The following is a 13,598-nucleotide window of genomic DNA, read 5'->3' as shown; positions in this document are numbered from 1 at the left end:
GGAAGATGAGAGTTCTAGAAGCTTGTGAGTTTTAGGAAGATGAGAGTTCTAGTAGCTAGTGGGGGAAAAAATTTTTTTCTTGATGACAGCCAGTAGACACCATGTTTATATTGGTGAAGGTGAAGCATTGTAGTTGATTATAATGAGAAATGGAAGTTGTTTTCTGTTGGTGGTGAGCAAACTTGTCCATAAAAAATATATGATATATTTGTTGTCTTAAGGGGGAAGGTATTACAGGCTTTGGTTTTTCCATTAATGGTTTGAGGTTTGGATTTTAGCACGTCTAGCTCCGTCAGCACGTCCAGCTCGTTAGCACGTCTAGCTCGTTAGCACGTCTAGCTCCGTCAGCACGTCCAGCTCGTTAGCACGTCTAGCTCCGTCAGCACGTCCAGCTCGTTAGCACGTAGGACGCACTGATTGGTGTCACCTCGTTAGTCAGTATGTGTTACACCTGTGCTGGCTTGTCCATCTCGTTATCTCGAGACATCTCGTCCATATGATACATGTGGAGAGTCTAATATATCTAGATACTAATCATCATGTTTGAATCTGAGAGTAAATAGAGTCGACTACACTCTAAAAATGAATGGTTCAATTGGAGTTGTTCTCAGATCCCCTAAGAACCGTAGGGTTCTTGGTCAATGAAAAACAGCCCCAAAAGGTTCTTCAAAGAACTTGTTAGAAGGTGGGTTCATCGAGGAACCTCCGTTGTTGCTGGACTTCTTCCGGGAACTTCGCAATTACAACTGAAAACGATGGTGACAAGTTTGGATGCGACAACAGTTAAAAAGGTTAAGTTGGGTTGATGTTTGGCTCTGAATATGTCTCGAAATCATTTATTATAATAATATAACACACTAATAATGAATAACGAAGACAATGATGGTTTTCTGTGAATATCTTCCATAACGTTACTATAGTTAATGAACGTAAATATTAGAAAGCCGGGTTTGACCGTCGGCGTTGTATGAGCTACAGTACAGTACCGTTAGCTAGCTAGCTAACGTTATGTCCTAACTAGGCACAACTAGGTTGGGATTATTTCCTCAACTATATTCTTTCCCATATATTGTATATCGTTTCCATAAAGCCAACATGGCTTTACACTCATTAACGTAAGTTTCCAATCTAAAGCAGTTCTCACTTTTGTGATAATGAACTAGCTAACGTTAGCTTCGTTAACTAACTAACTAACTAACTAAGGACGGTGACCTGTCCAGACCAGATGTTACAACGAACTGAATCGTCAATAGAGGTCTTCCTCTTTATATAGCCTGCTACAGCATGCAATTCTAATAACTCACAAGGGGGCAGAACGTTACATGGACAATACTATCCCATTTTGGAAACGTTACATGTACAATACTATCCCATTTTGGAAATGTTACATGGACAATACTATCCCATTTTGGAAACGTTACATGTACAATACTATCCCATTTTGGAAATGTTACATGTACAATACTATCCCATTTTGGAAACGTTACATGGACAATACTATCCCATTTTGGTAACGTTACATTTTGGAAACGTTACATGTCCGCCCCCTTGTGGAGGGAAATTAATATCTTAGATGGTAGCTGTAGATGGGATTCAAATGCATAATGGTATTAATACAGTGTCTAGACTACCTCTTTTGTATAAATGCTCTTCAGAATCCAAACACAGTATTGCCACGCAGCAAAATGTTGTGTATAATCTTTCAAGTCAGCCTGATAAAATATTGAACAATTTGTGTACAAAGATATCTTGAAATGTGATATTAGGGCTGTATGGCAGTACTGTTACTGTATGGCAGTACTGTATTGGCTAGTGCTTTCTCCAATATGTTCTTCTATTTTACATTACATTATTTGTCGATGCCTATAATCTTTCAATATTTATTTAATATATATATATATATATATTAATGCTTGTAAGACTATTCTTTGACACATTTTCTCTTCCTTTGAAACTCTTATAGGACAGAACATGGACACAATGCAATTGGGATCAAGAAGAAGGTACAGATATGTTGTAGGACAGCTGCATTTGAAGTGTACATTTAACCTACATAGCAGTCAATACAAACTGACATCTATTAGCATACAAATGTGTGCAAATGATCTTTTCAGATCTTCTCAGAAATGAATCAAGTCCATGGAATGGATATAGACAAAAAGATAATTCAAGGACTATCAGAGGTAGAGAGGCGAGGCAGGGGTGAGGACATCATCCTGCTATTTTGACAGTCCCTGAAGGACAATACAGAAGAGGTATATCTGCTCTTATTCCTTCCCTTTCTCTAATGTATTTTGTAATAAAATTAGCAAGTGTAGTAAGATCATTGCTTTACTTTACTAGGACTGGAGACCACAGCAGTGATTCTGCTCTTGCCCTACCTCTTCAATGAGGACCCGAGTGGCCTTTATGTCCGTGACAAGGTATGTCTATGCACCAATCATCTGTTTCTTTATAAACATAGGTGTGCATGCTTATATAAAACTACAGCTGAACATTTGTTATGTTCTTTGTTAATTGTTTGTGTATTAATCTTTTCTTACTTTTGTTGACACAGATTTCACCGCTCTTCACTCCTTTACTGCACATCGGTGGAAATCCATTTCACCATGAGAGTGAAATCCCGCTGGCCTTTGATGGGGAGAACATCCAGGCCCTCGAGGACGTCCCCATGGGACTTGGGGCTCTGCTACGGCTGGATGTTTTATTTTATGTTAAATTTCCCCAAAATGTCAGAAGAACACTTATGTTGTTAAGTTACTGTGTTCTGGCGATAAGAGAAGTTGGGGTGAAGTTAACAGGGCCGGTCATAAAGATGGAAAACTTCCTAACATAACTAAGTGGATACAATATACACACTAAAGCTGAAAAATCTGTTTTTAGCATCAAGTCTACAATATTGTTAGTTTACCTATGATTCATTTTTAATGTTATTTTTATTGTACATCATTATTATTTATATATTTTAAATGTCATGAAAAGCACTATACAAAGTAAATGTATTATTTATTAGGGTCTGACATGTCTGCAGAAATGTTGCAATTTGTTTATGTGTTTTGTAAATATGAATTCACATTTGTGGTGGCACTAAATAAACAATTAATTATTTAAATCAATATTGTCAATATTGTTGTTATTAAAATATGTTTTTTATAATGCAGGGAGGGTGGACCGAGAGTTAAAAAAATTAACCCCAAAATGTTCTTTGAGGAACTTATAGGGGTTCCCCCACAGTTTCAATGTTCAATTTGAAGAACCCCTAAACTCCAGGAACCTTTACGGGACACTTCTTCAACATCAACAGCTAGTCAGACACCTTGGTTCACTCTAACTTTATGGAAAAAGGTTTATTCAATAAATCTAGCAACTCCTCTCATACTGGGAAGAACCCTACGCCTTAAGGGCAGTTTTATTTCAATTAAGGTACCCGGACGTTTTATAGTTTCATCCTTAGGGCAACTTACCCTAAAGTGGACACACAAACATCATTATTTTTTTTATTTTTTTAGTCATTTAGCAGACACTCTTAGCCAGAGCAACTTACAGTAGTGAATGCATACATTTCATACTTTTTCCCCGTGGGAATCGAACCCACAACCCTGGCGTTGCAAACATGATGCAAACACCATGCTCTACCAACTGAGCCCCACCCTCCTCCTTTATACATTTTAAATGTCATGAAAATCACTATACCAAGTAAATGTATTATTTATTATGGTCTGACATGTCTGCAGAAATGTTGCAATTTGGTAATGTGTTTTGCTTGGTAAGTGGTTTTGTAAATATTAATTCACAGTTGTGGTGCCACTAAATAAACAATGAATTATTTAAATCAATATTGTGAATATTATTATTATTATTATTATTCAAATGTTTTTATAATGGAGGGAGGGTGGACAGGGAGTTAAAAAATTAACCCCAAAAGGTTATTTGAGGAACCATGATAAGGGGTTCTTCAAATAACTTTTAGGGGTTCCCCCACAGTTCCAATTTGAAGAACCCCTACAGGATACTCCAGGAACCTTATCTTTTTAGAGTGTATATTGATAAAAGTCTCCTTGTCCGAGAGACATTTACATAGTTATACACAGCCCAATTTGGGATGACTATTTTAGGGTGAAATAACGGCCACAACAGACAGACCTGACATCGACCATAATTCAACGTCCATGGACGTCACGTGCTGACTGGGTATGACCAAAGTTATTCTATTTAGCTACACTTTGTAGTACATTTTTACACTATAATTAATGTTTCTGATGCCACATCGCCCGTTTTCAAAGGGGAGTCGTTGGTTTTTAGGGGCAGTCGCTTTTGAGCTTTTTGTCTGAAAGTATTTTCTCAACTGCGATACCAACTCCAGTCAGCAGATGGCGATGTGCGTCTTTCAGGTGATTCTGCCACTGTGACGTATAATCTAGTGGACCGGACGCTTCTTCAGCATCAACAGCTAGTCAGACACCTTGGTTCACTCTAACTTTATGGAAAAAGGTTTATTCAATAAATCCAGCAACTCCTCTCATACTGGGAAGAACCCCCAGGCATTAAGGGCAGTTTATTTCAAATGTAGTACCTGGACGGAGAAAATCCAATAAGCGTTTTATAGTTACATTGTTAGGGTAAAATAACCTAAAGTGGACACACTCCCATCAGTTTCTGAGACAATTGCCCAGACTTTGTAGACAGTTTAATAATGCTTAACCCTCATCTTTATCAAATGATCCATTAAAGATACCAACTCAAAACCTACGTTCGTCTACATATGGGTTGTTTAAATTGTATCTAATTATATTCCCAGTATTACTTCATCAAATCTCTAGTAATCGATTATACACACATACAATTTATCATATTTTTATATAATCACAGAATCCATATAAAACGTAAGAAATTCTCAGGTAGTCACGACAACCATTCCATTTGCTTTTTCAGGGACTCTCCATAGCAACGAAGCATCTCTCCAAACATCCTCCCAGCAGAACCAAAAATAAACTTTAGTTTCCATGACAATGACCATGGGATCCTCAACGGTTCTCTAACCTCCCAGAGACCACGGCAAAATCAAGCCTCCCAGGAACTATAGACCTTCCGCTGCTTTCTAAAATATCATTCCCCTCTCAATACCACCCCGTGATATTCTATGTTGGCAGTGAAGGAACGGAACCCCAAGATAACGTTAGTTGGTAGAGCATGGTGTTTGCAACGCCAGCATGGTGTGTGCAACGCCAGGGTTGTGGGTTCGATTCCCACGGAGGGGTGGTACAAAAAAAAATGTATGAAATGTATGCATTCACTACTGTAAGTCACTCTGGATAATAACATCTGCTAAATGACTAAAATGTATCCACATGTCAGTCATCTGATTAAGCATATTTCTATATGAGGAACTACAGATCTGTTACTATCCAAACATCAGATTAAGACTCAGTCACACAATGCTATTCCCAAACGTACCTAATCAAGTAGTTGTTTTTCCAACAATATTTTAACCTGCAGGAATATTTTCACATTTCTATCTCATGGTTAGCTATACTCGGCTCGCTGTCTCTCAGATCAAAGGTGGGACCATCTGCTCCGTTCCTGAAGTGTGGTCTCCCTGTGATCCCAAGTTAGAGGGGATCCCTGGACCACCATTTACCCAGGAGCGGTCACCAAGAGAAGATTCACATCCCCATCGCCAAATGTGGTTAATTTCTTTAATATCAAATGAGGAGAGACAAACTTATCACACAAGTCAGAGTTAATCTTAAACTAAATCTTTATTCACTTATTAATAAGGGAGCAGGTCAATACAACACGCAAATATAGGGTGAATCAATTGAGTGCTCTACGATAATGATGGCTGGTCGACGATTCACTCCCAGATGATTCGTTGAGAGATGAATCACCCCCAGATGATTCGTTGAGAGATGAATCACCCCAGATGATTCGTTGAGAGCCATGAGACAAAAGTACAAAGGTCTTTTACAGCCAAGATGCACCCCTTTCAACCTACATGACCAACAACAGATGTATAGAACGGGTCACAAGGTTAAGATTTGTATGAAAGATACTTATAATTCTCAGCAGAGAGTATCTGCTGTAAAAACAGTACTCTTTGTGTAGAGACCAGGGTCTGGCCCTGAGGTCATCTCTCCCTGGTACCATATAGAACAGAAACATTAACTCATGTTCTGGAATGCAGTCTCTTTAGGTTTTATCACCCAAAAGACATTGTAAATCTCCTGTCAGTGTTTTCTCCCAGAGGCCCATCCTCAGTAGAACACAGACACAATAGTTCTAAGAATCCTCTATTCTGTTGCATAAAACAACCATTTGATGCAATAAAAGTATTATAACATAATCTTGCAGTTTTGCTCTCAGTGTCCACTGAAAGTTGACTAGTAACAACAACTGGGACATAAAAGACACCCACCATGAGACCCACTAAATCTGCCCAAGAAGAGACAAACAAAATAAAAACCCACACCAAACTTAAAGACAGGAAGTAAACCAAAAAGGTGGAGCAACTAAAGGTGTTGACTCTCCACATGTATCAAGACAACTGGAGCACTGGGCCAGACACTCTTAAATAGAACCTGGACCAGCTCAGGTGAAACACCTTCCCACTAACGAGATGGACAAGCCAGCACAGGTGTAACACATACTGACTAACGAGGTGACACCAATCAGTGCGTCCTACGTGCTAACGAGCTAGACGTGCTAACGAGCTAACGAGCTAGACGTGCTAACGAGCTAGACGTGCTAACGAGCTAGACGTGCTAAAGTCCAACCTCAAAACACAAAATGGAAAAACCAAAGACTAACACCTTAAAAGTTTGCTCACCATCAACAGAAAACAACTTCTATTTCACATTATAATCAACTACAATGCTTCACCTTCACCAATATAAACATGGTGTCTACTGGCTGTCAACAATTAAAAACAAGAAAAAAACATTTTTCCCCCACTAGCTTCTAGAACTCTCATCTTCCTAAAACTCACTAGCTTCTAGAACTCTCCTCTTCCTAAAACTCACTAGCTTCTAGAACTCTCCTCTTCCTAAAACTCACTAGCTTCTAGAACTCTCCTCTTCCTAAAACTCACTAGCTTCTAGAACTCTCCTCTTCCTAAAACTAACTAGCTTCTAGAACTCTCATCTTCCTAAAACTCACTAGCTTCTAGAACTCTCCTCTTCCTAAAACTCACTAGCTTCTAGAACTCTCCTCTTCCTAAAACTCACTAGCTTCTAGAACTCTCATCTTCCTAAAACTCACTAGCTTCTAGAACTCTCCTCTTCCTAAAACTCACTAGCTTCTAGAACTCTCCTCTTCCTAAAACTCACTAGCTTCTAGAACTCTCCTCTTCCTAAAACTCACTAGCTTCTAGAACTCTGGTCCCCTTGGAATGAGCCCAAACCAAACTCATCTCCAATACGGAAAAACGTGCAGTCAAAATAAGATCCATGGTAACGCACTGCTACTGGCTAAACACAAAACACAAATCTTTATGGCTACCCACCCTTGTGAGAATGAACCCTGATATTCTAAAAGCAGGGCAACAATGTCAATATAATTGCACAAAAAAATTGTCAGTTGGTTGCATAAATAATTATCATTACTAAATGTTACATGAAATGTAAATATGAAATATTTGGTGGGATATCCCCAATGTCAAAACCCAGTTTTAACTTGTCTACATCAATAACCAATATGCAGAAACAGTTTGGGATATATTGAAAAACTAAACATAACATGTGCTATATACACAAACATCTGCCACAATAATCATATTACTTGTTTTTTTAAACCAAGCTCCTTATAAACTGCACAAGCACCAGAAACGCTGTTGTTTTGATAAGTAGCAATAAATCACTGATATCGATTAGGGGGGAAATCAGGTTGTACGTGCTGTTGAAACTAACACAACTAAAAAAACACATGGAAATGGGAGATATATTTCACCTCACTGGTTAGAGGACAACCTGCAGAAGACAGTCAGCTACATTTTGGAGTGATGCATTTAAATGTAGGGGTCGCTACACAAAGGAATGATCAACACTAATTTGTCATCACTCATTAATATCATGTTGAAATCAATTGTACGACAGGAGGGAGATGAGGTTGCACTTCCTGTTAAAAGTAACAACTCAAAAACCACATGGAATCTGGGAATAATGTGTACATCACTGGTTAGAGGACAACTGGTAGAAAACAGCTGGCTACATTTTGAAGTGTTGCATTGTGATTGAAGTGAGTCACCAACATGGTAAGTGTAACACAACTCTATTTGTGTTAGTCACTTTTTATTAAATCACATAAATAGTAACTCTTCCATTTCAGAGCCTGGATTTTCCCCCTGAGGCTAATATCCATATCATGTTGAAATCAATAGAACAGGGGACAAACGTTTAGGGTTCTACATTGTGACATCATTAAAAATCTCCGACTACAATGTTAAAACATTCTACATTGTGAGATTTAATTTCATTTATATCATGAAACAACTCCTTCATGTATGTATTCTCTGATATTTGATCAGAGATCTTTTATCAGATTATCTCTGGGCACAGCTATGAGGTTTCTCTTCTGTGTGTGTTCTCTGGTGTACAGTCCTCTGCCCAGATCGACCAAACCTCTTCCCATATTGAGCACAGATATAAGGTTTCTCTCCTGTTTGTGTTCTCTGGTGGTATATCAGGCTGCTTGACCGAGTAAAACTTTTCCCACATTGATTACAGCTATAAGGTTTCTCTCCTGTGTGTGTTCTCTTGTGCACTGTCAGATCTCCAGATTGACAAAAACCTTTTCCACATTGACCACAGCTGTAAGGTTTCTCTCCTGTGTGTATTCTCTGGTGTAAAGTCAGAGAGCCAGATGTAGTAAAACTCTTCCCACATTGATCACAGCTATAAGGTTTCTCTCCTGTGTGTGTTCTCTGGTGCACTGTCAGATCTCTAGATTGACAAAAACCTTTTCCACATTGATGACAGCTATATGGTTTCTCTCCTGTGTGTATTTTCTGGTGTGAAGTCAGAGAGCCAGATGTAGTAAAACTCTTCCCACATTGACCACAGATATAAGATTTCTCTCCTGTGTGTGTTCTCTGGTGCACTGTCAGATAGCGAGACTGACTAAAACTCTTCCCACATTGATCACAGCTATAAGATTTCTCTCCTGTGTGTATTCTCTGGTGTGATATCAGGCTGGTTGACTGAGTAAACCTCTTCCCACATTGACTACAGCTATAAGGTTTCTCTCCTGTGTGGATTCTCTGATGAATTTTAATGCCTGATGAGGTGAATCTCTTCCCACAGTCAGAGCAGCAGTGAGTTCTCTTCCCTGTGGGTCTTTGCAGGTGTTGCTTGAGGTGTTCTGATCTGGAGAGACTCTTCTCTGCCTCTTCAGCATCATGAGGTTGTTGAGGCTCCCCAGAGGATCCACGATAGTCCCGTATCTCTCCTGCGTGAACAACAAAGTCAGACAGATGGTTAAAGGCCCACAACAGCGGTAATCCACTGTAAAAGGTGATGCCAACAGCGGAGCCATGATGTTGGACAACAATTGACGTCTGTAATGAATGTAAAAATTATTTGACAATTGTCTTAAAATGAGCAAGAATAGTCATATATTGTCTTGTTTTCACATGAGTAGTAACATAGATGATTGTAGGCTAGAAATACGTTATTCATGTTGTTGAAACTCTAAGCAGTGTGCCAGACGACTTTTGGTCTCCAATATAGGCCCCTTTCTGTGTTTGCTAAAATTGCGGCACGAGTGCGATGCACATGCAATTTGGTTATAGAAACTACTCCAGCTAATGAGGAAACCACTTGTTATGGATGTACTATATCTGCCTGGAGCAAAAATGGCGAGCAAAGATTTTAGTTTTTCACAATGTATTCTGAAAGTGAATGGGGTTAAACTCAGGGGAGTAACCTCCATTTCCAGGTTGCTTATGAGTTCATTTCACACTACTTTGGATTATAATTGTAAGGCTTGTTTGAATGTCCTGTTTAATATAATGTTTGCTACAGTATTATGAATTATGTGTAATTATAGAAGAACCACGTTAATAAAAGTATCCATTTGGGTGTTGTCAATAAAGTTAAGATTTTATTTATTTATTTAACCAGGTAGGCCAGTTGAGAACAAGTTCTCATTTACAACTGCGACCTGGTGAAGATAAAGCAAAGCAGTGCGACAAAAACAACAGAGTTACACGTGGGATAAACAAACGAACAGTCAATAACACAATAGAAAAATCTATATACAGTGTGTGCAAATGGAGTACGGAGGCAAGGAAATAAATAGACCATAGTAGTGAAGTAATTACAATTTAACACTGGAGTGATAGATGTTAAAGTAGAAATACTGGTGTGCAAAAGAGCAAAAAAAGTCAATAAAAACATGGGGATGAGCTAGGTAGTTGGATGGGCTATTTACAGATGGGCTGTGTACAGCTGCAGCGATCGGTAAACTGATCAGATAGCTGATGCTTAAAGTTAGTTCTACTAGCGTTTAAAGAGCAGTTGGAGGCCACGGGTGGAGTGTTGTATGGCATTGAAGCTTGTTTGGAGGAGAGTTAACTTCTTTGGGATAGGGGGCAGTATTTTGACGTCCGGATGAAAAGCGTGCCCATAGTAAACTGCCTGCTACTCAGGCCCAGAATGTAGGATATGCATATAATTAGTAGATCTGGATAGAAAACACTCTGAAGTTTCCAGAACTGTTTGAATGATGTCTGTGAGTATAACAGAACTCATATGGCAGGCAAAAACCGAAGAAAAATCCAACCAGGAAGTGAGGAAATCTGAGGTTTGTAGTTTTTCAAGTGATTGCTTATCCAGTATACAGTGTCTTTGGTTGTCACAGGAAGTTCTTACTCAACACACGTTGTCTTGGGGGTAGACATAAACAGAATCCTGAATAACAAGTCTCTACTTTAATAATTGACTGAATGACACAAGGTTGAGTTGCTTAATTTTCACTATCTGCAGGTGGCCATATGACAATAGCTCTAGGCTGTTTTTAACAACTTCCGGTTGTCACAGGAAGCTCTTGCTTCACACACGTTGTCTTTGGGGTAGTCTCAGTCCTGTCTGATGCTGTCTGGTCAGTGAAACAGTCTGTCTCAGTCCTGTCTGATAAGTGAAACAGTTTGTCTCAGTCCTGTCTGGTCAGTGAAACAGTCTGTCTCAGTCCTGTCTGATGCTGTCTGGACAGTGAAACAGTCTGTCTCAGTCCTGTCTGATGCTGTCTGGTCATAAAGAGTATAACATTGTTGCTGCCCGTAGCGTTGAAGGCAAGGGAAGCCAGTGAGCATTTGGCTTCCTTTGATTGTGCTGGCTGTGTTAGCTGTGCTAGCTGTGCTAGCTGTGTTAGCTGTGTTAGCTGTGCTAGCTGTGTTAGCTGTGCTAGCTGTGTTAGTTGTGCTAACTGTGCTAACTGTGTTAGCTGTGTCAGCCGTTTTAGCTGTGCTAACCGTGTTAGCTGTGTTAGCTGTGCTAGCTGTGCTAACTGTGTTAGCTGTGCTAGCTGTGTTAGCTGTGCTAACTGTGTTAGCTGTGCTAACTGTGTTAGCTGTGCTAGCTGTGCTAACTGTGTTAGCTGTGCTAGCTGTGCTAACTGTGTTAGCTGTGCTAGCTGTGTCAGCTGTGCTAGCTGTGCTAGCTGTGTTAGCTGTGTTAGCTGTGCTAATCCAAGTTTATGGTTTTAAAAAAGGTCAAAATTAAAGACAGATCGTAACTGTAGGTGCTGAACTCTCTGTGTCGTTTTAAAGCAATAGTCGTTTTGTCGTCCCTAAAACGTCTGAAACATATATTTTGCTTTGACCGTGCTGCAGGTCACCTAACTGTTTGGTTACATGCAATACGCTTTGTGTGGACTTCACCGGACAGCGGTTGCTCTCTGGTTTTGAGATGAAAACAAATGTCTAGTTTAATTTATTCTGCCGCTGTGTCTAGTAGTAGTACCATCAACAGACAGCAGGGGGCAGTAGAACCTGTCTTCACAGTAGAAAGGCAGACACAGTGGATTCATTTGTCTTTAATAAGATCAAACTGAACTAACTGCCATCTTGAAATGTTGAAAAAGTGTTTTTAAATAACTCAGTCTCATCACTCAATATGAGTCAAAATCTGTCACTTCCAGGAGTGCTCATTTTGTCAAAAATGAAAAAATGAAAAAAATAACAACTCACAGCTGTGTTAATAGACCCAACTCAAACATCTGCTATCTTGAAATGTCCAAAAAAGGTATTTAAATGGGCCTACCAGACATCTTCTTGAGAGAAGATAAGGTCAGGGGCTCCTGTCTTACTCTCTGTCATGTTGAAATAGGTTCTCCTGTCTTACTCTCTGTCATGTTGAAATAGGTTCTCCTGTCTTACTCTCTGTCATGTTGAAATGGGTTCTCCTGTCTTACTTTCTGTCATGTTGAGATGGGTTAGTTCTTCTTGAGATAACACAGTATTGCCACTCAACAATATTTTAACCTGCAGGAATATTTTCACATTTCTATGTCATGGTTAGTTCCAAGGATAATGCAACTCATACATTTTTCATTACTTCTAAAATGGGGTACAGGTTTAAAATAATGACAGGTTTAGAATAAGTACAGGTTTAAAAAAAGTTTCCATAAAGCCAACATGGCTTTACTCTCATTAACGTAAGTTTCCAATCTAGAGCAGTTCTAACTTTTGTGATAATGAACTAGCTAACGTTAACTAACTATTACAGGTTTAAATCAAGTATATGTTTAAAATAATTACAGGTGCACCTTACTAGCTTATACTATATCATAAATGGTCTTACCTAGTAAACACAGATTCTAGTTTTCATTCAGTTCACAGATGGCTGGCTGGGCCCTGGACCAGCTCAGGTGAAACACCTTCCCACTAACGAGATGGACAAGCCAGCACAGGTGTAACACATACTGACTAACGAGGTGACACCAATCAGTGCGTCCTACGTGCTAACGAGCTAGACGTGCTAACGAGCTAGACGTGCTACGAGCTATACCTGCTAACGAGCTATACGTGCTAACGAGCTATACCGGCTAACGAGCTAGACGGGCTAACGAGCTAGACGGGCTAACGAGCTATACGGGCTAACGAGCTAGACCTGCTAACGAGCTAGACCTGCTACGAGCTATACTTGCTAACGAGCTATACGTGCTAACGAGCTATACCTGCTAACGAGCTAGACGGGCTAACGAGCTATACGGGCTAACGAGCTAGACGTGCTAACGTCCAACCTCAAACCATAAATGGAAAAACCAAAGCCTGTAACACCTTCCCCCTTAAGACAACAAATATATCCTACATTTCTTTTGGACAAATTTGCTCACCACCAACAGAAAACAACTTCCATTTCACATTATAATCAACTACAATGCTTCACCTTCACCAATATAAACATGATGTCTACTGGCTGTCAACAATTAAAAACAAGAAAAAAACACGTATTTCTAAATAATAATATACAATAGTATCTTTTCTCCTTTTTCTTTCTATAGAATCCTAAATCCCACTAGCTTCTAGAACTCTCGTCTTCCTAAAACTCACTAGCTTCTAGAACTCTCATCCCCTTGGAACGAGTCCAAACAAAACTCATCTC

Source organism: Salmo salar, unplaced genomic scaffold (genome assembly GCF_905237065.1).
Source record: "Salmo salar unplaced genomic scaffold, Ssal_v3.1, whole genome shotgun sequence".
NCBI classification, from domain to species: Eukaryota; Metazoa; Chordata; class Actinopteri; order Salmoniformes; family Salmonidae; genus Salmo; species Salmo salar.
This window is presented reverse-complemented; position numbering follows the sequence as displayed.